The 27,415-nt window shown below is 42.5% G+C and overlaps 1 long non-coding RNA gene across 10 annotated transcripts in view; it reads right to left on the bottom strand.

The window, feature by feature from the left end:
• Positions 1-27,070, bottom strand: part of LOC147341492 (uncharacterized) — a 184,851-nt gene extending 157,781 nt beyond the window's left edge. For 2 of the 10 annotated variants that reach the window (XR_015159833.1, XR_015159832.1), the window contains exons 1-2: positions 26,823-27,066; positions 6,238-6,380 (exon numbers count right to left, since the gene is read on the bottom strand). This is a non-coding gene — a long non-coding RNA (uncharacterized LOC147341492). Of the gene's footprint in view, positions 1-6,237; positions 6,381-26,822 lie in introns of all 10 variants that reach the window. The other 8 variants (XR_015159828.1, XR_015159826.1, XR_015159827.1 and 5 more) reach the window with 7 other exon arrangements.
• Positions 27,071-27,415: the final 345 nt, after the last annotated feature.

The raw sequence follows: 27,415 nt of genomic DNA, 5'->3' as shown, positions 1-27,415 counted from the left end.
AAACATGGAAATAGAACCCAAAGGACAAGTGGGAAGGCATCAAAGACCTGTACTATTTTATCATTTTTTTCTGAACCTGTTTTGATTGTATGCTAGATGGATCAAAAATGGCCAAGCCATCCAGTCAATATTTCCCATGGTTCATTACCATGGTCTGGTGAAAGGAAAAGGCTGAGAAACAGTTTGGGGCTGCAACGGAATCAATCTGGGTACTCGCATGTAAATCATCTCTTCTTTCCTAGACCCAGTCTGCGACTTCCAGCAACCTTGTCACCTCATCCATCCTCCCTCCACTGTCACACATGTCCCTAAGGCTCAGTTGTGCTTGTGAGGCCTTGATGTAAACATCTCAGACTTTGTGCCTAAGAACCAAAAGATTCCCTATGGTCAACATAGACAGAGTCCTAGTTTGGGAAGGCATATTCACGATGGGAAGGGCACACAGTGAAATTGTCCAAAGCTGCTAAACCCATGGAACATTAGGGAAGCAGGAGGAGGCTGTTCCACCGGATCTATTTCATATTCTCTTAATTAATCACTGTCCAAACTCCAGCATTGCACAAGACCTAGCAAATCTTACCCAGAAGACCTACCGCCAGTAAAAATTAATTGTTCTTTCTGTCTTTCTACTGGCCAGTTTAGAATGTTTTGCAGGTGGTCAAATGATATTAATTATCTGCAACAAAGCAGAGGATGTTCCCAAATGAACCTAAAGGTAGAACATAGCCTAATATATTATGCAGAATGAATTCCTAGCAAGCACTAATGGTCTTTATAACTGCAGTATCAGAGGCTGTATAGGTAAATGCAGCAATTAGTTTGTGCTCAGTGGGAGGAACCCCAGCATGCAGAGTGAAAAGTATTTGTATCCTTTTCATTCAAAAATGAGAAGAGCGAAAATTGGAACAGTGAATGGGCAGAGTGACCACAATGAGCCATTCTGTGAATGCACTTCAAAATCATCTTGAGGATCACAGATAGACTGTGGAAAAATATTGTAGTAGCACCTGTGGGTATCACCCTCATGAAACGCAAAAATTAATCAGTAAGATCAAACTTATACATTGGCACAATACTCTGGGCAAGACTCTCCCTTAGTTGAGTACAGAGTCAGTGCTTGGTGAATGGTTAATTGGGAGAAGAGGAATCATCACCATTGTAGAAGCCACCTCCTATTCCCATCATGCTTTTTTGCTAAGTAACAACAGCCCTGATATCCAGGAACAAATCTGACACTTAGGCGTCAGTCTTGTTAGAATCCAGCCTGGTGCTCAGGACTCAGGACATGTTGTTCTCCTGTTGAGTATAAACAAGCTCACAGAATGCCACATAAGACAAGGTCACTCTGTGACCACAATAAAGAGAAAAAACTTCCTAATTTTCATCTAAAAACAACAAAAAAAGAGCATTTCCCAAATCACAAAATACCTAATATCTTTCTCTCCTGGCTAATGTAAGTGGCCATTGCTTCTCAGTTACAGCTTTACCCTCACTCTAGTCTTCCCTCTCTGTAAAGATTTATTGAGGTACCACTGTCAGTACTGTCCCCACTTCCTGACAGCACCCACCAAAGAGATTCCTTGCTTCTTTGGACCCTGCTCCAAATCACCCAACCAAAGCCCAAACCCTAGAATATGTCCTTTGTAATGCTCTCTCATAGAGACACCCTTTGGTTCCCCGTGGTTTGTTTTCCCCCTCATTGCAAGGAGTATTAAACCCAACTTATTCAATTAGAGGTGTGTTTCAAGTGATCTTTGGGTGAACAACACGACACTACCTTTACAAAGAAGTGGGAGCTTGGTGGAGGGCAGAGGTTGGTAGGGTGGCTAGAGCAACAAACTCTGATCTCCCTATCTTTAGCTCTTGCCTCTTTGTAATTTCCAAATCAACAAGAACCTACACAAAATTGAAATTAATATCAAAACTGTAATAAATGCCTTGGTCATTCTCCCTTGGAAACTCCCAGCAGATAAGACCTTTTGGCGAAGTTTGCAGCCATTAGTTTACAGGCTATATAAGTCAGTGTTCACTTTCCAGGGGACTTTGGCTACTTCAGCTCTTGTACTAAAGTCAGTTACTCACTATATACAGCAAATCCATCCCACTAAGTATCATTTTGCATAGTGGTTTCAAAGTTATCCTTTGGTGAAAAGTGAAACTGTTAGTCGCTCAGTCATGTCTGACCCTGTGACCCCATGGACTGTAGCCCACCAGATTCCTCTGTCCATGGCATTCTTCAGGCAAGAATACTGAAGTGGGTTGCCATTCCCTTCTCCAGGGGATCTTCCAAACACAGGGATCAAACCCAGGTCTCCGGCATTACAGGCAGATGCTTTACTATCTGAGCCACCAGGGAAACAGCTATCTTCTGTTAAGATATGCCAAAGAGACATTCCTTGAGTTATTTTCTGTAAATCATCCCATTTTTACTGAGCTACCATTACTAACAAAGCACAATTTTAGGTACTGGGAACACAATGATAAATAATACAGAATCTGTGTCATCATAAAGTTTACATTCTAGTGGGAGAGACTGAAAATAGACAAGTAAATAAGTAATTCAAGAACCACCTCCTCATTTTTCTTGACAACCCAGCCCAATTCAACTATTCTTCCTCCAGACTTCTATATTAATGACTGTGTCACAAAGTTTTGTGTTTGATTATCCATTATCTTAGAACTGTTAAAGGAACAAGGTATGTTTTTAAAAAAATAATAATAATAAGAGAAGTTTCTGTGATTCATAGCTATTAATTTTCAGCATCATGTGGAAGAAGGAGTATACTTGGGATGAGTGATGTCAAGGAAAATAACTTGGTGACTACTTCAGGAAAGCAGATTTGAGCCCAACATAAGCAACTACCTTCTAAAAGTCAGCTGTCTGAATACCAAGTAGATGACCTCCAGAATTCATTAGATGCCTACTGCTATGAGTATTCAAACAGATATCAAGCAAACTCTTGACTGATATGATTTAGGGATATTCAAATATCAGAATGTAGGTTGAGTTAAAAGCTTTTTGAGGTCCCTTAAGTTTCTCAAAATCAATGATTTGTGCATTGTTCTCTATGAATACAAGGCACCACTTCCCTCCATTATACTGAAGCTAAGTGTGAACAAGAATCTCACCTTTCTTATTATTATTTTATTCCTCAGATCCCTACTGTGTATAACACAGTTCTAGGTCTACAAAACGAGCATTAGTAATTACTTCCTCGCTTTATTATTCCCACTAGAAGAAGGCCACTGCTAACTGGACCATGACCCTCTGGGATTTCCAGCAGCAGTGAGCAAGATCTGAGTTGAAACTACAATGCTGAATACATTAAGCCACACTCCTTCATCTATTTTTCTTTTAAGATCATATTCTTAAGGACTAAGGGTTCCAAGATAATAGGCCATGTAGACTAACCGCCACATTCACACAAGTTGCCAAACTCTCCAAGCATTCCTACCTTATCCACCAACCATAATCTTGAACCTGGCAGTGGACAGTCTTTTTGTTCTTTTCTATACCTTATTTTCACCATCCTATATTCCTATTTTGTCATTTCTCCTCCTTATTCCACCAGAATAAATAAAGAGGCCGGCATGGTAGTTAGATTGATATTAACCCAAAGTGGCAGAGGACAACAGTTGCACTAGGCTAGGTCCTTCTCTGGGCTGAGCAAGCAGCCGAGTATATCTACCTAGCTGATTGATGAGGTGCTCATTAATTAGCATCTTAAGGCTAACGCTGGGGGAAACCATGGCCTGTGAACAAAGCTTGTGATTCATGACTCCCTCCTTTTAATTTTATTGCTATTATCTCACAGGAGACCACTGTAGTAAGCTCGTTAAGCACTGAAAAGCCATTTGAGGAGGTAGATTTAAGAGTCAGTTATGAAGGGAAACCTAAAACTTGCTTGAGAAACAAATTATGATTAACTGAATGCAAACCTGAAGCCAAACACAAGTCAGGACACAATTAAATGCAGCTGTGTTCCTTTCCTTCCATCTCAGAGCACCAGCTACAATCACTCTGCTTCCATCTTATTTATTGACCTGTAATAAAACCTTGTTGGATGGGCATAATGGGAATTTGCAGAGTTGAGGGACTGTATGGTGTCTTGGTATACGGATGATAATCATCTTTATTTATCTATGACCCTGAAGTCAAACCTACCCTAAGATAACCACCAAAGAGACTATTAGGTTCTGTCCTGCCTTGAAATCTCAATAGCAATAAAGAGTACCTTCCGACACTTGATCAGTCCTCAAAATGATCCTCTTGCACTGTGCTTTATCTAGCCTTATATTTTATGAGGGTTGATATTGTCTGGGTGTTCAATCCTTGAGTTGAATGAGCCAAGGAGAGATTTTTTTTTTCCTGTTTCCAGTTTGACTTGTTGAGAGTGACTCAAGCAATTCAGGTGAAGTTGGGTGGCTTAGAATATTTTGCTAAGCATTACTTTATTGAATAACAAAGGCTGTGTCTACATGAACAAATCAGGCTGACCAAGTTCAGAATGCTGACTGGTTGATTTCAACTAACCAAAGGCAGTGAGTAGAAAGTAGCAGAGATCATTTTAATAAATGCTAAATGTCCAATTTGACTGAATCATTGAACTTAATCAATGTATGATTAGGTGATTTACAAGCAAAGCTAGTGTCTGCTTTATTACTTGATTTTCAATTAAAAGATGCAGAAAGGAATAAACTGAGGTGATCTTAATATAGCATTAACCACAATATTGGGCACACTAAAGGCATTCAGTAAATAATTCTTTACTGGTTACTCTGTCAGCATACCTTTTTAAAACAATAGCCTAACCCCTGACAGTCGGTCCAAACCCCACTTTAGCAGCTTCTGGGGAGTGGGAGGCTTGTTCATATTTCTCCTCTGCCCATGGGGTTCTCCAGGCAAGAATACTGGAATAGGTAGCCATTCCCTTCTCCAGGGGAACTTCCCAACCCTGGGATCAAACCAGGTCTCTCGCATTGCAGGTGGGTTCTTTACCATCTGAGCCACCAGGGAAGCCTTCTAAGGATAGAACCAAAGTAAAATGGGTTTTTGTCAGCATCAGGGTAGGGGACAATGCTTGTTTTTCTAGAAACATTTCATTATCTCCGCCTGGGTTTAGCATTTTGTAATGTCTGTACTTTTTTGTTAGCCTATTAGACTTCATGAAGAAGCAAATGAAAAGATCAAGAATTTTCTTTAGGAAAAAAAAAACCCTACAGAACATAATAATAATGTTTCACTTCAGCAGTGTCATAGCTTACCAGGCTTTTAATGTAACTTTCACAGAATGAAGAAAGGTCAGACTTCTATCCCTAAATCACCTTCATGATAATGGCAGTTTTTGTTCTTCCCAACCATTGTAGGATCAGTCCTAGCCATCCAGAGGGCAATGTTTTTATTATTTAATACTTGGGTATGATTTAAATTGACTTCTCTGCTGGCTCAATGGTAAAGAATCCACCTGCCAAGCAGGAGACCTGGGTTCAATCCCTGGGTGGAGACGATGTCCTAGAGAAGGAAATGGCAACCCACTTCAGCATTCTTGCCTGGAAAATCCCACAGACATGGAAGCCTGACGGGTGACAGTCCATGGGGTAACAATGACTTGGACACAACTTAGTGACTAAATAGCAACAACAGTGATTTAAATGTCTTTTTCCCTAACTCTAATGCTGTTCTCCAGATATTCCCCAAACTTCAGATAACATGATTATGGAAGAAAAGAAATTTGGACTGCATTTCCTTCATTTTATCTCTCATTGCAGAAAGTCCTAAAAAATAATCCCACCATACTGACCTCTGCATACAGAACATATGTAAACAAAAGGAAAAATTGGGAGTCAGAAATATACAAAAATTGTTTAAAAGTATAAAAGCATCTATAAATAAACTATTTTTAGGATGTCACATATATATACTATCCACTCCAGGGAAGGCATCAATTTAAGCCACTTATATTTATCACATCTCAAGACGCCCCAGTGAAGAAGCTGAGTGGATGACTTCACATGTCAGTAGTTCTCGAATTTGTGGATAAATATTACCCAGTAGGTATGTTAAACTGCATATTCCCAGGTCTTGCCCTCAAATATTCTGAATCAGCTAGAGTCTGTTAACCCACGTTTAAATATGGCCCTCCAAGTGAGTTCAGCACAGTTGGTCAGTAGACCACCCTTGAGAAATATCAGCAAACATACTGTATGTAATTAAAATATTCTAAAAAGGTCACTGACCTTTCACTGAGCCTAGAAATGTTGTCATTTGAAACTGAAAATGTCAGATCAGATCCTCTTGGTTTAGCACAGCAGACATTATGGCAAAGTATGTAAGATTCTTTGCATGTGACAGCAGATCTGGGGAAAGGAGCGTTGGATGCCTGGAAGGAAAATGCAATAAATCTCTTAATTTGTTGCTTAGACCCTGTTCTGTTCTTTCCAATGCACTGCATGATCCCTGAAGGCATGATCACATCTAAGAAAAAGTTTTCAAAGGCAATGCTTCATAGTGCATTCTCTAGACAGAATGAGAACGTGTCAGAATTACAGAGGTTCAAAGGTATGGTGGGGTCCAACCTAATTCTTTGATCTCTGTCCCTATTCTCCAATGGGCTGCTCTTTGGGCGTCTATCCCCTTTGTCCAAGAATTTGGTCCTTTTTGTCTCACTTTGATAATTTCACTTCTTGATCACTGCCTTGATAACCTTGTTGGCCCTAGCTACTTTCCAGCCCTGGCTTGCAATAGCATGATTTAGCTGCTGTCCAAGAACTTGCTTGATCACTGACCTACCTAATTTACCAGCTACCGATCTTACACCACTCTGCCTAATCCTCCAGTTGCTCTGGCATCACATTATACTCGATTTTTTTCTTTAATTAACACCTTGTAGAAACTCCATAGGGTTGAATTTCCCTCTATGGGTAATTGAGATAAAGTAAGAGGCCTTGGTTCTCATGGAGAATAGGGTTCCAGGAGCAACGAAGGCTATTCTTCCATCCCTGATTTTTTGAGCCTACCTATGGCCCTGGGTCAGGGAGATACCCTGGAGAAGGAAATGGCAACCCACTCCAGTAGTCTTGCCTGGGAAATCCTACGGACAGAGGAGCCTGGCAGCAGTCAATGGGGTTGCAAAAGATTCAGACACAACTTAGCGACTAAACAACAATTGCTCCTGATAGATGGTTTCATGACATCCCGTTGGTCAGACCCTGAGGCTGCTGCCCCAACACTTTGGACCATAGCTTTAAAATCACCTCTGCAAAGGATTCCTACCTTCTCTGTTGTTGTTGTTACATCTGACTCTTTTTGCTACCTTTTTAAAGCTCCACATTTTCCTTCGATGCTATTTGCATGCTCCTAAGATTTAAAATGGTCAATCACTCCCTACTCCTTGAAATATTTTCTTGCCTTGGTGTCTATCAGGTTTTTTGGTGTTTTTTGTTTTTGTTTTTGTTTTGTTTTGTTGTTTTGTTTTGTTTTGGTAAAAATGAAGTTTCCCCAATTGAAACAGAGGTAGGAATGAGGTCCCTGAACCATGTTCCCTGAACTTCACACTTGCCTTCCTTTTCCCATAATGGCCTTCTGGTGTGCTGAGTCACTCAGTCATGTCCAACTCTTTGCAACCCCATGGACTGTAGCCAAAAGGCCCCTCTATCCATGGAATTTTCCAGGCAAGAATACTGGAGTGGATTGCCATTGCCTCCTTAGTGGATCTTTCTGACCCAGGAATTGAACCCATGTTGGCCCCATCTCCTGCATTGCAGGCAAATTCTTTACCACTGAGCCCCATGGAAGCCTGGTGGTAAATCAATATAATTCCAGAGGTCTCTAGAAGTTTGCAAAGTACAAAAGATGAGAAAAATGTTCTAATAACAATTCTAAGTGTTGGTGAAACATATAGAGTATTTGCATTTTAGATCACTCAGGGATAAATTTAATTCTGTCACAATAATCAGATGACTGTCACTAATCAGGCATGCATGTGTTTTATACACACAAATGTGTGCATCAAGTTAGGAAGCTGATGTTTCCACTGGGAGAAGTGAATAATAATAACAATAAGAATAGGACCTAACATTTATAGGGTAAAGGCTATGGGTCAGGTACCATAGTGAGTGCTTTACCTTCTATGCATAAATTATTGTTCACAGCCACCATGTAAGATAAGCAACTATTCCCATTTTCCAGCTGATGAAACGGGCTGGAGGGGTTAAGCAGTTTGCCCCTCTATGTGACAGATTTGCACACAAGCCTCACTGACCCTAAAGCCTTTTCTGTTTCCAACACACTATGCAGCACTGAAATATGGGCTCAATAGAATGTCTAAAAGCATTTCAAGCATTCCTTGAAATTCTGTATTCATCATCAATAGAAACAATACAGCAGTAAAGCAAGGAGATTTGAAAATAAAAGCAGAGCCAAGTAGCGTTGGGAAACACACTCATAACAAGTTGGGTGTTTCAAAGCAAAGGAGTCCAATGTGCCGCAAATCTTTTCAATATTGAACCACTCAAATGCTCTCTCTAATCAGCAGCAGTGCAGACATTTAGGGTTTCACTTTTGATATGAATGTGAAAACTCTGGGTCTGGTATCTCAACACAGCTGTTCCAAGGCCCCTAGGGAAGGGCACGGAGAAAGACGGCAGTGTGGGCATAGTGGAGATTTTGCCAGATGGTTCCTCTCCACATTAGACTCTCCTCAGCATATTTTATTTATTTAACCCTATCCTGTCTGGTCCCTCACAGAAAACAGTTTTCCTCTAAAGACATATTTTCCCCAGATCTTTGTGGAACTTGACATTTTAATAGGCACCATAGTGTATTCGAATTTCATAAATAATAGGTCAGCTTTTTTACACTCTCAGTCATTTAACAGCTTTCCCAGCAGGATATTTCTTTCATGCGGTCTACCTCTTATTTATTTATGTAATTTTTCAACCTGAGATTTAAGCTCTCAGGCTCTCTCCCTCTCTCTGCCTCCTTCCCACCCCACTCCTGTTTGTTCTACATGTTCCTAGCTTCTGTGGAATCTTCTGCTTTCCAACCTTCCAAGGACTTGCTTTTTTCCCCTTTCTAGCTTGTCTGCCCTCTCTGTTTGCCTTATCTGGAAGGTTCCACTTACTTTAACATTCCCTCTGTGTAGGAAGTTTAATTGCCTGTATGAATCTGACTCCTAGTCAGGTCCACACTTTACTTCAATACTTAAATGTTTCCATTTCAGAGCATTCCCGCTAACCCCTCCCCCCAGCTGCATTCTTAACCATCAATTTCTGAGCCCTACCCTGGAGCGCTGTGTGCCTTTGTGCTAATCCTATACTCTTGTGATTTTCAAACCACTAGAAGTCTTGCAGGTTCTAATGAGTTAATCCAAGACAACCATAGAATCTGGAGGAGATTCAGGGTACATGACTCTGGGATGCACACCAATGAGAGCTGTAACCAGCAAAGCTCCATTTTTATATTTTTAAAATATTGGAGGAGGGTTCGGGATGGGGAACACATGTATACCTGTGGCGGATTCATTTTGATATTTGGCAAAACTAATACAATTATGTAAAGTTTAAAAATAAAATAAAATTAGGAAAAAAAAATATTGTTTCAGAGAAAATTTCATTTGAAACAAATAATCTACTAAAACATCTGATATACATATATATAATATATATTACCATTATATACGATATACATATATGGATATATATATCCTTTACCATTAGCCTATACTTAGTAACTCTTCCACTAATTTATGACTCAATCTACAAGTCTGGGGCTGACAGGTAACAAGCTACACATTAGTCTGTAAACAAGATAGAATATTAGTTCAAAACAGAAGATGGATTTGAGCTCCACACTGTCAACACGTGATACTGTTCAATTTCGATTCATGTCAAAGAAAGAAACATAAGTATAGGTTTGAGAATTCCAATAAATGTTGTATCATCAGGCAGAGGGTAAGCTTCAGATACCTCTACAGGAAATAATATGAATGCAATAATAACATTAAAGATTTATTTCTGTAACCAGCTAAGGCACTAAAGTTTGAAATATTACAGAAAGGGAGTGTGAGCGGCAATAGCATCCTTGCCACACTGCAACTTAAATCCCCTTTAACAAGAACAGCTTCTTCTTGAAGCCTGACAAAAAGGAAGATGTTGACATGGATGCCAATGTAGTCACTACGGCTTCTTAATTTATTTCCTAGAAAGCAAAGTCAGGGGGACACAGCTTCAGGGAATAAAACATATATGGCATTTGGCTACATGAGTCTGCTGCTGCTGCTAAGTCACTTCAGTCATGTCTGACTCTGTGTGACCCCATAGATGGCAGCCCACCAGGCTCCCCCATCCCTGGGATTCTCCAGGCAGGAACACTGGAGTGGGTTGCCATTTTCTTCTCCAATGCAGGAAAGTGAAAAGTGAAAGTGAAGTTGCTCAGTCGTGTCTGACCCTCAGCGACCCCATGGACTGCAGCCTTCCAGGCTCCTCCGTCCATGGGATTTTCCAGGCAAGAGTACTAGAGTGGGGTGCCATTGCCTTCTCCATACATGAGTCTGAGATAACTGGATATGATTCTCGCTATATAACGTCTTCCTGTGAATATTCCAGGGGGCTTCAGCCCTGAGTCTATGCCCCAACCACTAATGCCAAAGAACGTAAAGTTGAACAGTTCTATGATGACCTACAAGACCTTCTAGAACTAACACCCCAAAATGATGTCCTTTTCATTATAAGGGACTGGAATGCAAAAGTAGGAAGTCAAGAGATACCGGGAATAACAGGCAAGCTAGCCTTGGAGTACAAAATGAAGCAAGGCAAAGGCTAACAGAGTTTTGCCAAGAGAATGCACTGGTCATAGCAAACACCCTCTTCCAGCAACACAAGACAAGACTACACATGGACATCACCAGATGGTCAATACTGATATCAGATTGATTGTACTCTTTGTGGCCAAAGATGGAGAAGCTCTAGACAGTTAGCAAAAACAAGACAGGGAGCTGACTGTGGCTCAGATCATAAACACCTTATTGCAAAATTCAGACTTAATTGAAGAAAGTAGGGAACACTACTAGGCCATTCAGGTATGACCTAAATCAAATCCCTTCTGATTATACAGTAGAAGTAACAAAACATTCAAGGAATTAGATCTGCTAGACAAAGTGCCTGAAGAACTATAGACAAAGTTCATGACATTGTACAGGAGGCAGTGATCAAGACCATCCCCAAGAAAAAGAAATGCAAAAAGGCAAAATGGTTGTCTGAGGAGGCCTTATAAATAGCTGAGAAAAGAAGAGAAGCAAAAGGCAAAGGAGAAAAGGAAAGATGTACCCATCTGAAGGCAGAGTTCCAAAGAATAGCAAGGAGAAATAAGAAAGCCTTCCTCAGCGGTCAATGCAAAGAAATAGAGGAAAACAATAGAATGGGAAAGCCTAGAGATCTCTTCAAAACAGAGATACCAAGGGAACATTTCATGCAAAGATGGGCACAATAAAGGACAGAAATGGTATGAACCTAACAGAAGCAGAAGATGTTAAGAAGAGATGGCAAGAATACACAGAAGAACTATACAAAAAAAATCTTCATGACCCAGATAACCACGATGATGTGATCACTCACCTAGAGCCAGACATCCTGGAACACAAAGTCAACTGGGCCTTAGGAAGCATCACTACGAACAAAGCAAGTGGAGGTGATGGAATTCCAGTTGAGCTATTTCAAGTCCTAAAAGATGATGCCATGAAAGTGCTGCACTCAATATGCCAGCAAATTTTCAAAACTCAGCAGTGACCACAGGACTGGAAAGGTCAGTTTTCATTCCAATCCCAAAGAAAGGCAATTACATAGAATATTCAAACTACTCCAAAATTGCACTCATCTCACATGCTAGCAAAGTAATGCTCAAAATTCTCCAAGTGAGGCTTCAACAGTATGTGAATTGAGAACTAGCCAGAGGAACCAGAGATCATAATTCCACCATCCACTGGATCATCAAAAAAGCAAGAGAGTGTTTCAGAAAAAACATCTACTTCTGCTTTATTGACTACGCCAAAGCCTTTGACTGTGTGGATCACAACAAACTATGAAAAATTCTTCAAGAGATGGGAATACCAGACCACCTTACCTGCCTCCTGAGAAATCTGTATGCAGGTCAAGAAGCAACAGGTAGAACCGGACATGGAACAACAGACTGGTTCCAAATTGGGAAAGGAGTATGTCAAGGCTGTATATTGTCAACCTGCTTATTTAATTTCTATGCAGAGTACATCATGTGAAATGTTGGGCTGGATGAAGCACAAGCTGGAATCAAGATAGCTGGGAGAACTATCAGTAACCTCAGATATGCAGATGACACCACTCTTATGGCAGACAGCAAAGAGGAACTGAAGGCCTCTTGAAAGTGAAAGAGGAGAGTGAAAAAGCTGCCTTAAAACTCAACATTCAGAAAACTAAAATCAAGGCATCCAGTCCCACCACTTCATGGCAAATAAATGAGGAAACAATGGAAACAGTGACAGATTTTATTTTCTTGGGCTCCAAAATCACTGGAGATGGTGACTGCAGCCATAAAAGATGATTGCTCCTTGGAAGAAGTTATGACCAACCTAGCTGCTGCTGCTAAGTTGCTTCAGTCGTGTCCGACTCTATGTGACCCAATGGACGGCAGCCCACAAGGCTCCCCCGTCCCTCGGATTCTCCAGGCAAGAACACTGGAGTGGGTTGCCATTTCCTTCTCCAATGCATGAAAGTGAAAAGTGAAAGTGACGTCGCTCAGTCGTATCCAACTCTTCGCGACCCCATGGACTGCAGCCTACCAGGCTCCTCCATCCACGGGATTTTCCAGGCAAGAGTACTGGAGTGGGGTGCCATTGCCTTCTCTGAGTGACCAACCTAGACAGCATATTAAAAAGTAGAGACATTACTTTGCTGACAAAAGTCTGTCTAGTCAAGCTATGGTTTTTCCAGTAGTCATGGATGAATGTGACAGTTGTGCCATAAATAAAGCTGAGGACCAAAGAATTGATGCCTTTGAACTGTGGAGCTGGAGAAGACTCTTGAGAGTCCCTTGGACTGCAAGGAGATCAAACCAATCAATCCTAAAGGAAATCAACCCTGAATATTCATTAGGACTGATGCTAAAGCTGAAGCTCCAATACCTTGGCCATCTGATGTGAAGAACTGACTCACTGGAAAAGATCCCGATGCTGAGAAAGATTGAGGGCAGGAGAAGAGGACAAAAGAGGATGAGATGGTTGGATGGCATCACCGACTCGATGGACATGTATTTGAGCAAGCTCCAGAAGCTGGCGATGGACAGGGAGGCCTGCCATGCTGCAGTCTGTGGGGTCACAAAGAGTCGGACATGACCGAGTGACTGAACTAAACTGAACCCTGAGTATCTAAAGTGGATGTCACCAAGGAGAGGATCCACTGAATACTCAGGTGTGGTGTTGCCACAGGTGTTAGTGAATTTGATTCTCCTCCAAGAGAAGCCAATGGGAATGAAGGAATTTATCTAACTGCATAAAGCATAGCTTCTTTCAGTCTAGTACGTAGGAACTATTTTATTTAACCTCACATTCAAACAGTTTTATCTATGCAGTACACATAGTAGTTGATTTGCCTGCACCTTCCCAAAGCCCTTCTCAGAGTCTGTTGTCACAGCTCCTGCTGAGGATGACCCTTCTTCCAAGCACCGTCACTGCTTATACCTAGGATGGAAAATTGATCACAACCTGGGTTCAAGATCCAGCTCTCCCTCATTACTCTATGACATTAAATAAGCTGCTTAAGCTTATTTAACCTCATCCATAAGAACTTCATTTGCCTCATCTACAAGATGATGATGATAAATACATCACATCATTAGAGTAGAATTTAAATGAAATAATGTGGGGGAAATGCTATACAAATATCAGTTATAATTAATTTATTGATCTTTTGCTAGAGAGAAAAAATTCATTTCATCACTTTGAGGAAACTGACTTGGCTGATATTTTTATTGAAGTGGAACATATACGTCTCTGGTTTTTGTTAAACTGAACTGAATGGGATACATCCACAAATATAAAATATCTTCAATGGTTACAACTATGTGCCTCTCAAACTCAAATGCCCCCAGGACCTTGGTAAAGGACACTGATATGTGAATTGGGTCAATAAGAATATAATCATGCAACAATAATGGTGGGCCCTCTACCAAACCATAGAGTGTTAAAATTCTGAATATATGTCTCTGAATATGCACACACATTCTCTGTCTCTCTCATCCCAATATCCAGGCTATCAGTTCAGTCAGTATCAGTTCAGTCACCCAGTCATGTCCAACTCTTTGCGACCCCATGAACTGCAGCATGCCAGGCCTCCGTTTCCATCACCAACTCCCGGAGTCCACCCAAACCCATGTACATTGAGTCGGTGATGCCATCCAATGATCTCATCCTCTGCCATCCCCTACTCCTCCTGCCCTCAATCTTTCCCAGCATCAGGGTCTTTTCAAATGAGTCAGCTCTTCACATCAGGTGGCCAAAGTATTGGAGTTTCAGCTTCAACATCAGTCCTTCCAATGAACACCCAGGACTAATCTCCTTTAAGATGGACTGATTGGATCTCCTTGCAGTCCAAGGAACTCTCAAGAGTCTTCTCCAACACCACAGTTCAAAAGCATCGATTCTTAAGCTCTCAGCTTTCTTTATAGTCCAACTCTCACATCCATACACGACTTCTGGAAAAACCATAGCCTTGACTAGACGGACCTTTGTTGGCAAAGTAATGTGTCTGCTTTTGAATATGCTATCTAGGTTGGTCATAACTTTCCTTCCAAGGAGTAAGCGTCTTTCAATTTCATGTCTGCAATCACCATCTGCAGTGATTTGGAGCCCCAAAAAATAAAGTCTGACACTGTTTCCACTGTTTCCCCATCTATTTGCCATGAAGTGATGGGACCAGATGCCATGATCTTCGTTTTCTGAATGTTGAGCTTTAAGCCAACTTTTTCACTCTCCTCTCTCACTTTCATCAAGAGGCTCTTTAGTTCTTCTTCACTTTCTGCCATCTGCATATCTGATGTTATTAATATTTCTCCTGGCAATCTTGATTCCAGCTTGTGCTTCCTCCAGCCCAGCATTTCTCATGATGAGTTACACCATTTTCAAGCTCTGCTAAGGAGGCTGAGTGGAAATCAGTTTAACTGTTCTATCTTTTCACCTTTATCTTTGCATCCTCAAGACACACTCCTGCCTGAAGCCAAAAGAATTAAATGGTACTGTAAATACATGATATTCTCTCAGGAAACTTTTCTTAGTTTACCTTCTACCTCATTGGCAGCTTATTCTTGGTATCTTTTGCTGGCCTCACCTCCTCTTCCCAACTTCCAGATGAGGTGTCTCACGGCTCAGTTCTGAAGCTCCAATACTTTGGCCACCTAATGGAAGAGCCAGCTCATTGGAAAAGGCCCGGATACTGGGAAAGATTGAAGGCAAGAGAAGGGGACAACCGAGGATGAGATGCTTCGATGGCATCACTGACTCAATGGACATGAGTTAGGCAAGCTCCAGGAGTTGGTGAAGGACAGGAAAGCCTGGTGTGCTGCAGTCCATAGGGTCACAAAGAGTCAGACAGGACTTAGCAACCGAACAACAACAACCTAACTGCACTCCCTGCTTTAGACCTTGATCTCATATAGCCCATTCTCCCAAAAGCAGCTGAATGAGTCTTTTAAATTCAGACACATACAAGGGCCCATGAGAATGCACATGATCTGATCCTTCCTCAACTTCTCTGACTTCATTTCCTATCACTATATCCACTGACCATTCTGTTTCAGCCACAATGACCTCTGTAGTAAGTAGTCTTATTTTAATGGCCCCCAATTATCCTTGGGATAGGAAGATCCCCTGGAGGAGGAAGTGGAAACCCACTCCAATATAATTCTTGCCTGGGAAATCCCATGGACAGAGGAGCCTGGCGGGCTACAGTCCATGGGGTTACAAAGAGTTGGACATGACTGAGCATGCATGTGACAATCCTTGTCTCCTGGTGTTCACCGCCTTGTGCAATCTTCTACCCTTCAGTGTCGACTGGACTTAGTGATCCACCTCTAGAAACAGGATATTACAAAAGTAACGGCAAGTGACTTCAGAGATTGGGTTATAAAAACGGGATCCCATATTCACCCTATCTTGCTCCCTCTGTCGCTAAATCAGAGAGAAGACAACTGCCACATGGTGAGCTTCCTTATGGAGAAGGCCATGTGTTAAGAGACTAAGGTGGGCCTCTGACCAATAGCCAACAAAGAACTGAGGACTTCAACCCAACACACTGCAAGAACTGAATCATTCCATCAGCCAAGTATGTAAGCTAGGAAGTGGATCCTCCCCAAGTCAAGCCTTGAGGTAAATTCATCCAAGGTGACACCTTGATTGCAGCCTTGCAAGCCAGAGATACACAGTTAAGTCACAACCAGATTTTGTTAAACCTGTGCTCACTGTGATATAATGAACAACTTCTGTCTTGAGTCAGTAGGTATTGAGGTAGCATTACACAACAATATGTAACCAATCCAGCCTCACTGAACATACCAGGAACATTCCTACTTTCGGGCTTTCGTAGTACACTTCTTTCTGCCTGGAATACTCTTTACCTAGTTGCATGGTTCTCTCCCTCCAACTTTGTTCAAATGTTACCTTCACAGAGTACTTTTCCCTCAGCACCATTTATAAAAACAGTACACATTACCCAGTGTTTCTGGTAGCCTCATACTTGTTTTTACTTTTCTATTTCTTACTCCCACATGATGAATTATATATTTATTCATTTATTGTCTGTCTTCCTCTATTAGAATATCAGTTCTATAGCAAGCTATGATATTATCCATTTTGTTGATGCTATATCCTTATTACCTAGAACTATTCCTTTACATGGGGACACTATAAATACCAGTTGAATGAATACAGTGAGTTGCCAGCTGTACAATGCAGAGCCATTAAAGGTTAAAAAAGTAGTGTTCAGGGGTGATGCTTGAATTGAGAGCCAAAAAGATATGTCAACTGAAGCATCAGTATCAGAGACTTGAGAAGAGGAATTCAAAGAGGCAGAAATCCAGAAACACCAGGACAAAACAATAGAATTCCATCAAGAGAGTAAAAAGGTAGAGCCTGAAGCATTATATTAGAACTAAGCAGTAGAGGAAGAAGAAATGATCATACTAGAACAAATTTCGAACTGAAAGCTGACAGAATTTTGATGATAAATTAAATACTGCAATGTGAGACAAAGAAGACTTATATATGATTGCAAATCTTGTGACTTGAGCAACTAATGAATAGTTGTGTTGCCTTTTACAGAGTTAAGTAGCACTGTGGAAGAAGAAGTTTTGTGAAATGTGAGGCATTAGAAAATCAACAGTTCTTGCTTGGATATGTTAAGTTTGAGGTAATTATTCATTCATGCTTTTATTTAAAGTGTAGTTGACATAATATTAGTTTCATGTGCATAACATAGTAATTTGGTATTTTTATAGATTATATACTATATAAAGCTATTATAAAATATTGGCTATCTTCCCTGTGCTGTACATTACATCCTTGTAGCTTACTTATTTTATACCTAGTAGTTTGTACCTCTTAATCCCTCTTACCTGTTTTGCCTGTCTTCCACCTCTCTCCTCTCGGGCAACCACCACTTTCCTCTCTGTATCTGTAGGTCTCTTTCTCTTTAGGTATATTCATACCATTTTTTGTTTTTTAAATTCCACATAGATGTGAAAACATACAGTATTTGTCCCTCTCTGCTTGACTTCCTTCACTAAGCATAATACCAGACAGTTCTATCTATGCTGTTACAAATGGCAAAATTTCATTCTTTTTATGGCTGAGTAATATTCCATTGTACATGCATGCCACATTTTCTTTATCCATTCATCTATTGGTGGAGACTAAGTTTGTTTCCCGGAGAAGGCAATGGCAAGCCACTCCAGTACTCTTGCCTGGAAAATCCCATGGATGGAGGAGCCTGGTAGGCTGCAGTCCATGGGGTCGCTAAGAATCGGACACGACTCAGCGACTTCACTTTCACTTTTCACTTTCACGCATTGGAGAAGGAAATGGCAACCCACTCCAGTGTTCTTGCCTGGAGAATCCCAGGGACAGGGGAGCCTGGTGGGCTGCCGTCTATGGGGTCGCACAGAGTCGGACACAACTGAAGGGACTTAGCAGCAGCAGCAGCAAGGTTGTTTCCATATCTTGGTTATTATAAATAATATTGCTATGAACATTGGGGTGCATGTATCTCTTCAAATTAGTGTATTCATTTACTTAAGGCATTTTTTAGATATCCAAACATTATGAGTTGTAAACACTGTATGTTGTAAACTCCAAACAATGGAGTTGTAGGTTATGGTATAAATCTATGTAGTATCCATCACACTGGATGAATTCCCCTAAGTTCTATGCATAGATAAAGAAGAGAATAAAGGGTTTAGCCCTGCAAATAATCTAGTCATTAGAGTTTAGAAAAACAAGGAGAATTCAACAAGAAGTTCTAGGAAGGCTGAAAATCAAGACAACGTGACATGCCAAGAACCAAGCAAAGAACGTTATTTCAAAAGGAAAGAAGTGTATGTGGCTGTATTAATGCTACACTCAGATCTACCCTGTAGGGGGATAGTTGGCCAGCAACCCCAGCTTTCATCTTTCTGTATCACCCGTGCTATTTGTGGTGAGTCCATGCTTCCTTTATACACTTGCTAACCAATGACTGAGCACAGCATGGGGTTCTACTATAGGTTGTGGGACTCTTCAGGTGTACAACTGTGGCTCAATGACTCTTCTGAGCCTCTTCCTAGTTTATGCATTTTTCCTTCTCTCTTTTCACAGGTATCTGACCTTTATCACAGACGCTTTCCCTACCTTCTCCTGCTCTCTCCCTTTTATCATTCATAAGTATTGCCCTCAATAATTCCCTTGTACCTTAATCACATCTTGACATCTGCTCCTCTAAGGACCCAACTTGATGCAGAAGAATTAACTGTATCTGACATTGAGAGGCAAGTTAAGATGAGGAAATATATTTGACCACTATCTTAAAAAAGATAATGGTCATTCATGATGTTAACAAAAGCCATCTTAGTTAAAGAACGGGAATGAGAGTCTGATTGACTGAAGTTTGATTTTAAAAAAAACAGGAGGTAGAGAGTGTGAGTGCAAATGTCTATTTTTAGCATTTTTATTATAAAAGAAAGCAGAAAATGGGGTGGAAAACTAGAGAGAGATGTCAGGTCAATGAAAGAATTTTTAAGATGAAGAAAATTACATGCTTGTAGTTGATGATAATGATCCTTGAGAGGGATAAATTTGATTTTGCAAAATAAAGGGAAGATAACTGCTGGAGTGAAATAGTTGAGAAGAGAGACTGAGAGGGGATGAGATCCAGTACATATGGAAAGGACTAGCCTTAGATGAGACCAGGGACAGTTTACCTATTGTAAAAGGACATCAGAGATGGGTTGGTATTTCAGGTAGGAAGGTGAAATAGCTTCATTCTGATTGCTTTTATTTTCTCAGTGAAATAAGATTAGCAGCTCAGGTTGAGTAGTAAAGGAGTTGTGGATGGTTTATAAAGAGAACTAGTGAAAATACTTTCTGGGAAAATGGGAGCACAAATTTCCCTGAGAAGTGTGTTAGGGAAATGAGATTTATAGATTTCAATTTAAAGTTAATTCAGCCAGAAGAACTGTGATTTTGTGTGTGTGTGGCAAATCTCAGTGTTGCAAAATACTGAACTACTTTGTTTCTCTCTCACCTTCTTTTCTCATTTGTGCGTAGTCTAGTTTCACTTGATTATGTGGTGGCACATGCAGAGGCCTTGCACCAGGCACTTCAGATCAGAGTTCCTAGTGCAAAATGGCTGTGCTCACCACTTCAGCTTGGTGGACCATGTGCATGACACTTCAAGATGGCGATGACACAGAGGGTGCAGAAATGCTGTCCCCAGCACTTTGATCTGGGATGCCGTGAGCAGCATAGCTATTCCTGGCCCACAAGAACTCTGTCCCCTTCCCCTGCTGACAAGAACCTTATAATGCAGCTCCAACAATGGCCTCTCGGGGAGAGAAATATACTCTAGGGTTCAAGCTCCCACCTTTCCATTCTTTGATCAAAGAGAAGATACCCACCTCAGACAGCTGTGACACTCCCTAATGGACCAAGTAGGTCAGGAAGTAACATGGCTAAGTTTTTCTGGCCTGATGGCATGCATGCATGCTAAGTAACTTCAGTCATGTCCAACTGTTTTTGACCCCATGGACTAGCCCACCAAGCTCCTCTGTCCATGAGATTCTCCAGGCAAGAATACTGGAGTGGTTTGCCATGCCCTTCTCCAGGGGATCTTCCCAACCCAGGGATAGAACCCATGTCTCTTATGTCTCCTGCATTGACAGGTGGGTTCTTTACCACTAGCATCACCTGGGAAGCCCTTGGCAGTCCTGTCTAAACTCATATGACTGAGACGGGAGTAATTATCTCAAGTACTGGCATTGAAAATTCAAGGGTTGCTGCTGCTGCTGCTGCTAAGTCGCTTTACTCGTGTCCGACTCTGTGCGACCACATAGACGGCAGCCCACCAGGCTCCCCCGTCCCTGGGATTCTCCAGGCAAGAGCACTGGAGTGGGTTGCCATTTCCTTCTCCAATGCATGAAAGTGAAAAGTGAAAGTGAAGTCGCTCAGTCATGTCCGACTCTTAGCAACCCCATGGACAACAGCCCACCAGGCCAGACTCCATGCCATTTGCATGCTTCCTATTTTGGTCTTTTAAAGAATCTATTAACAATTTGGCACTTGTTCTAAATTTCCTGAACCGAAAATCTCATCTGGGTCATATTTTGTGCCATTTGCATTGCAACAAATGACTCCAATCCCACCACCCTTGGTAGTTTGAAAGAAATCCAAAACAGAACATGTAAGTTACAGGAAACCAAATGTCCACCATACTGAAGGACAGCCCATTACTGTGCATTCTGTAGAACTGGAAGTTTTCAGGTATCAGCCCATGACCCCAAAATATTTAATCTTCATATGTGATACAGGCTGGCCCCAATACCTGCTGAGAGATGGGGAAAGTTGGCCCACCATTGGGTCTCAGAATTACAACTCCATTTCTACAACTGGACCTGCTGTGCCAGAGACAAAAGAAATGGGATAAAATTCCCTATGTCCAGTTTTTACGACCTTATAGCAGAATAAAGGTCTTCAAATGGAATGTGGGCACTCCCCCACTGAGGTAATATCAGTTCATGATCGTTCCTTCGAGGGCCTTCTTGATCTCCTCCCCAACCCTCCTCCCACTGCTCCCTCCCTACCCTCTTCATTCATGTTCTGATCTGGGTCACAGGCCCAAAGGGCTCCCTCTGTACCAGCCCCCTCCCCCAGAACTCAGTCTAGCAACTATGCTAAATGGGACTAATCACTAACCAGGGTTCAACAACCCATGAAGAAAAGTGTTCCCTTTGAGCTAGGTCCTCAGTAGAGGAGGGCTTATCCAGGTACACATCCCATTTACCACTTCTGATGTGTATACATGGAAAAGTCATAGTAAGGGGTTGAGGAAAGGAAGATTCAGAATAGTTCCTGCATCTGATCTGGGGAATCTTTCAGACCCATGACCCCACTAGCTGACATCCAGAGGCCACACTGTTTTCAAAAGCCTAACAGGAATGCAGACAAAGAGAACAGAAACAAGGTAGTTCATGTTCATTTCAGACTGGGGAATCAAATAGTCCCGGATAACAAGCCCAACAGGAACCACTGAGATCATAGAGAAGACAGAGGCTGACTCATTATAAAGGTATGATCCTAAAAGGAATCAAGGCAGCAGGAAAGAAACCTGTCAATTGGAATAAAGATGAAAAACATCAATCAGGGAACAACTGAAAATCCTCTGGCATCCTTAGAAAACCTCAGGGAAGGCCTCCAAATCTATACTACCACTGACCTCAAGTCTTTGAAAGGGAATGAAATCCTGAGGTCATAATTTGTTTCTCAAAGTGCCCCTAACATTAGCTAACATTAGGCATAAACTTTAGAAATTGGAAATAGAACCAAATACCCCTACTTCTTCGTTGGTTGAGGTTGCCTACCTGCTTTTAATAACCAAAGTATAGAGGAGGAAGAGCCAGAGGATAAAAAGGCCAGGAGACAAGCCTGCCTACTAGCTGTTGCCCCCCAATGACAGTGGGCACAGAACTCTGAACTAACTGCCCATGGAGACGCTGAACTCCGGTGAGTGACCCCTGGCCCCAACCCAGGGATAGCAAGCCAAGGAAACTAGGGTCCAGTCAGTGCACCATATGTAAAACAAGAGGGATACTGGAAGAGAGAATGCCCTTACTGCCCCTGAAAGGGGGACCAGAAATGACAGGTACTGTTGACTACCCTCAAAGGCAGGTGGTCCAAATACATGAAGAATGATGGGACCAGAAAACTCCTAAACTGACATTACAACTGACCCTTGAGGAGCCCCAACTGACATTGGACACGAGGAGGAAAGCCTGCGGATTTCTCAGTAGACATCCATGCCACTTAGTTCTGAACACCAGATCAGGTAAACTCAGTCCAAAGAGTAGCACAATTATGAGGGGATCAGGAAAGCCCAAGAATGGGTATTCATAGAGTCATTAAAATGTAAACTAGATGAACACAAGCTCACCCATTCCTTCTTGTGTGTCCCCACATGCCCTATACCCCTGCTAGGAAGAGCGATCTTACATTAACTGGGCACCACTCTCCACCTAATGGGACACAAAGCGGAGACTGGCGTCCCTTTAGACAAAGGGTGTAAGATGACAGTGTTAATGGAGGAGTTCAAACCTCCGTGGACAGAGCAAATTGACCTTCCTGGAGTAAATCCTGAAGTCTGGGCCCAGAGATGGGGGGACAAGCTGTAAGAGCTAGTCCTGTGATAGTCCATCTAAAACACGCATGTTTTAGGGTACAGAACAGTACCCTATCAGTCAGTAGACTGTTGAGCATTGCCCCTGTGATACAGGGCCTCACTGACCAGATCCTTACTAAGCCATGACACTCATTCTGTAATACCTCCGTTTTTCCCCAAAGAAACCCAGTGGGGAATACTGAGTGGGAACCCTCCTCCAGTATGTACATGACATTCTGATCACCAGCCACACTAAGGACGCCTCTGACAAAAATATTGTAACCACTCTGAACCACCTAGCCAATAAAAGATATAAGGTATCCAAGACAGTCTCGAATATCACAAACTAAGATGACCTGGAGAAGGCAATGGCACCCCACTCCAGTACTCTTGCCTGGAAAATCCCATGGACGGGGGAGCCTGGTAGGCTGCAGTCCATGGGGTCGCTAAGAGTCGGACACGACTGAGCGACTTCACTTTCACTTTTCACTTTCATGCATTGGAGAAGGAAATGGCAACCCACTCCAGTGTTCTTGCCTGGAGAATCCCAGGGACAGGGGAGCCTGGTGGGCTGCCGTCTATGGGGTCGCACAGAGTCGGACACAACTGAAGTGACTTAGCAGCTTAGCAGCAAAATGACCCACCTAAAAGATGACCCACCTAGGCTTTATTCTCACAGATAGTCAGAGAAGCCTACCCCAGGAAAGGAAAGAAGCCATTTACAGGCTTGCCCCTCCTAAACTAGAAGGCAACTCAGGGGTTTTCTGGGGGGTGGCCGGGTTTTGCCACATCTGGATCCCTAACTAGGGTCTAGTAGCCTGGCCTCTATGTGAAAAGTTGAAAGCAAAGAATGATGACCTTTTTGAATGGAATTCAGAATATTGAAGGGGTTTTTCAAGAGCTGAAAAAGCAAGACTTCAGGCTTCTTTCCTAGTCCTCCCAGTTTTAGCTAAACCCTCCGATCTTTATATTCTTGAGAAAAAGCAAAATGCCCTTGGGATATTCGCTCAAAAACCATCACCCTTTACTCGGGTGATTGCTTATTTCCTTGAACAATTAGATCAAACCTCTAAAGGGTGTCCTTTTTTCCTACAACCCTGCTACAGGAGGTTGAACAGTTAACCTTTGGTCAGCCAATCACTATATGGCCTCCATACCAGGTTCAGGCTATAGCAAGTTCTAAGGGAACAGAACAGCTATCACCTGGAGAGCTGACTGAAGTTCAAGCTGTGCTTTTAGACAACCCAGAGGCTACCATACAAACGTCTCACAAGCTAAATCTTTCCACCCTGCTACCCACAGAAATGGGACCCCTGGAGCAGGATTATACAGAAATCATAGACACAATCTATTCCAATCACCCCAAACTAGGAAGTGAGCCTCTCCCAAATCCTGAACAGGAGGAATGGTTCACAAAAAAGATCAGTTTTGTGAGAGAGAGGAAAAGGCTGGCAGGACACAGAGCAACCTCGCAGACCCAAATCAGAGAAGCAAGAAGCCTTCTCCCCGGGACTTCTGCCCAAAAGGAGAAACTGAGAGCCCTCACCCGAAATTTAGAGCTCAGGACAGGGAAGTTCTTAAATGTTTTTCACAGATTTCCAGTATGCACATGCTACATACGCACTACAGGGCTATTTGGAAGGAAAGAGGTAAGCTTGCTGTGGAAAATACACAGGTGAAACATGGCTTAAGGATAGTGAAGCTCTCAGAAGCAGTATAACTTCCCAAAAGGGTGGTAGTCATTCACAACAAGGGTCAGCAAAAGGGGGATAAAAAGGTAATAAAGGGAAACAAGGCACGCACAACAGCCAGAAGGGCAGTCCTAGGACCAGTAACTTGGCAACTACCCCTCATAACTTCAAGGCCAGATCCATCCAATCATTCCCATGTCTACACAAAGGAAAAATTAGACAAAGCCCCAAAATGGGGCTTTAATAGAGATCTAAGAGGTCATGAGTAGCTAGTTAATGAACGTGGGCAATACTTCTTTCCCCAAACTGCAAGTGTTGTGCCCTCAGGGAAGATCATGGAACTCGCTACAGAAGGGAAGCCCTATATATAATTATTTAGCTTTATCAGTCAGACAGTTGAGACATGCTCCAACTTCACAATGAGTAACTCCAACATCAGAACCTCAAGAGGCCCCCAGGTAAGATCCATTTGAACCAGGCGGACATATCCAGGAGACGACTGACAGACTGATTTCACTGTCACACCCAGTGTGTATGAGTACCAGGCAATTTCAGCTATGTCTTGGTGTGAGCAGACACATTTTCTGGGTAGATAGAAACATTCTCTACTAGAACTGAAACATTAGCCACAGTGGCTAAGACATTAATAAAAGAAATAATCCCCAGGCTTAGGCTCCCAGGATCCCTACAAAGCAATAATTGCCCAGCATTTGTGTCTTAAGCAATAAAGGGAATAACAAGTGCCCTGGGCGTAAAATGGATCTCGCACTAAGCCTGGAGACCCCAATCATTGGGGACTGTAGAGAGATCCAATCAGACTTTGAAAAGGTCCTTAACTGTGTTGCTGCTGCTGCTAAGTCGCTTCAGTCGTGTCCAACTCTGTGAGACCCCACAGACAGCAGCCCACCAGGCTCCCCTGTCTCTGGGATTCTCCAGGCAAGAACACTGTAGTGGGTTGCCATTTCCTTCTCCAATGCATGAAAGTGAAAAGTGAAAGTGAAGTCGCTCAGTTGTGTCCGACTCTTCACGACCCCATAGACTGCAGACCACCAGGCTCCTCCGTCCATGGGATTTTTCAGGCAAGAGTACTGGAGTGGGGTGCCATCGCCTTCTCCACTTAACTGTGTTAGAAAACTCAAAACTGAATTAAGCTGCTTCCTATTGTCCTGCTCTGCATGCGTTTAGCCCTAACAGTTAAATTAAAGTTCATTTGAACTCATGTATGGTAGACCCATTCCCCAAGCCCAAGAGAAAGGACACCTTAACCCCCTTGAAATGGAGAAACTAGGAGAAATCACAAATGCCAAGGCAGAAGATGGTAAACACGTGCAGCCTGTGCTCACTGACCTGGTCTTAAACCCCTTCCAGCTAGGAGACCAGGTGCACACAAAAACCTGGAAACCCAGTGGATCACAAGGTCAGCACACTCCTTAAGGGAACAGACCCCTGCTGGGTGACCCTAACCACCCACTCTGCCCTGAAGTTGCAGGGATCACTCTGTGGGCACATCACTTTCGATTGAACAGGCCCCACAGAGCCCCCATCTCCAGAGAGACAACCTGAGACAACAGCCCTATTGACTCTCATGTGACCCTCTCTCTGACCTAAAGCTTCTTTTCCGGAAAACAACGGAAGGTGTGACCAGGGTTATTCAGGTGGCAGCAGTGAGCCTCAGCACTGCAGTACACTTTTGCTTATATACAGGGCAAACACCGAGATAACTTTTTAAGAAAGTTTTCATTTTTAAGAAAACTTGACATGTGACCATCATTCTCTTGCTAATATTTGGGCCATGAACCTTATATTTTCTGGTGTCCTTTGTCTCCATAAGGTTCAGTCAGTCAGTTCAGTCATGTCTGACTCTTTGCGACCCCATGGACAGCAGCACGCCAGGCTTCCCTGTCCATCACCAACTCCCAGAGCCTGCTCAGACAAATGGTAGTGGCTGCTCGGGGATATGGATAGTTAGGGCCAAGGCCTGGAGGGCACCAAACAGACCTCAGGCAGCTGGAAGAAGGGCTGTTCCTCTACTCAGGGTTCTGACAGTACCTGAAATCAGCAAGAAGCAACTCCAGGAGAGGACCTGAGATCCCCAGCACCCCTCAAGAATGAGGAGCAGAACAAAAGACAGGAGGGATTTGTCACTGGCAAAGCCCACTAACAATTCCTGGGAAATAACGATAGAATTTGGGGAATAACATAAAATCTGACCTCTTATCCTTTTCTTCCTTTTCCTTTGTGCTGAGTCTAGTTTCACTCGCTCACAAGGGTGCCCCTAGCAGAGGACTCAGACCAGGCACTTCAGACCAGATTTCCTACCACAGAATGCCTGCGCCCTCTCAATTCAAGATCCCGGCAGCGGCAGGCCAAATGCAGAGATGCTGTGCACATGCTGTGATCTGCAGCCAAATACAGCACACCTGCCCTGCCCCACAAAGACTCCACCCCCTCCCGCAAAAAAACCCTATAGAGCGGACCCACCCACAGCACTCTTACCTCTCCATTCTTTCTTTTAAATTTATTTTTAATTGGAGGATAATTGCTTTACAATGTTGTTTTGGTTTCTGCTATACAATAACGTGAATCAGCTGAAAGTATACACATAGCCCTCCCTCTTGTGCCTCCCTCCCACCCCACCCCATCCTACCCCTCTAGGTTGTCCCAGAGCACTGGGTTGAGCTACCTGTGCTACACAGCAGATTTCTATTAGCTATCTGTTTTGCAAATGGTAATGTACATGTATATGTTTCAATCTGAGTCTCTCAGTTCCCACCCTCACCTTTCTGACTTACTCTGTATAACAG

Source organism: Bos grunniens, chromosome X (assembly GCF_055505025.1).
Source record: "Bos grunniens cultivar Pamir isolate PY7600 chromosome X, Bosgru_T2T1.0, whole genome shotgun sequence".
Taxonomy (NCBI): domain Eukaryota; kingdom Metazoa; phylum Chordata; class Mammalia; order Artiodactyla; family Bovidae; genus Bos; species Bos grunniens.
The sequence above is the reverse complement of the archived record's forward strand: the minus strand, read 5'-3'. Positions and strand labels throughout refer to the sequence as shown.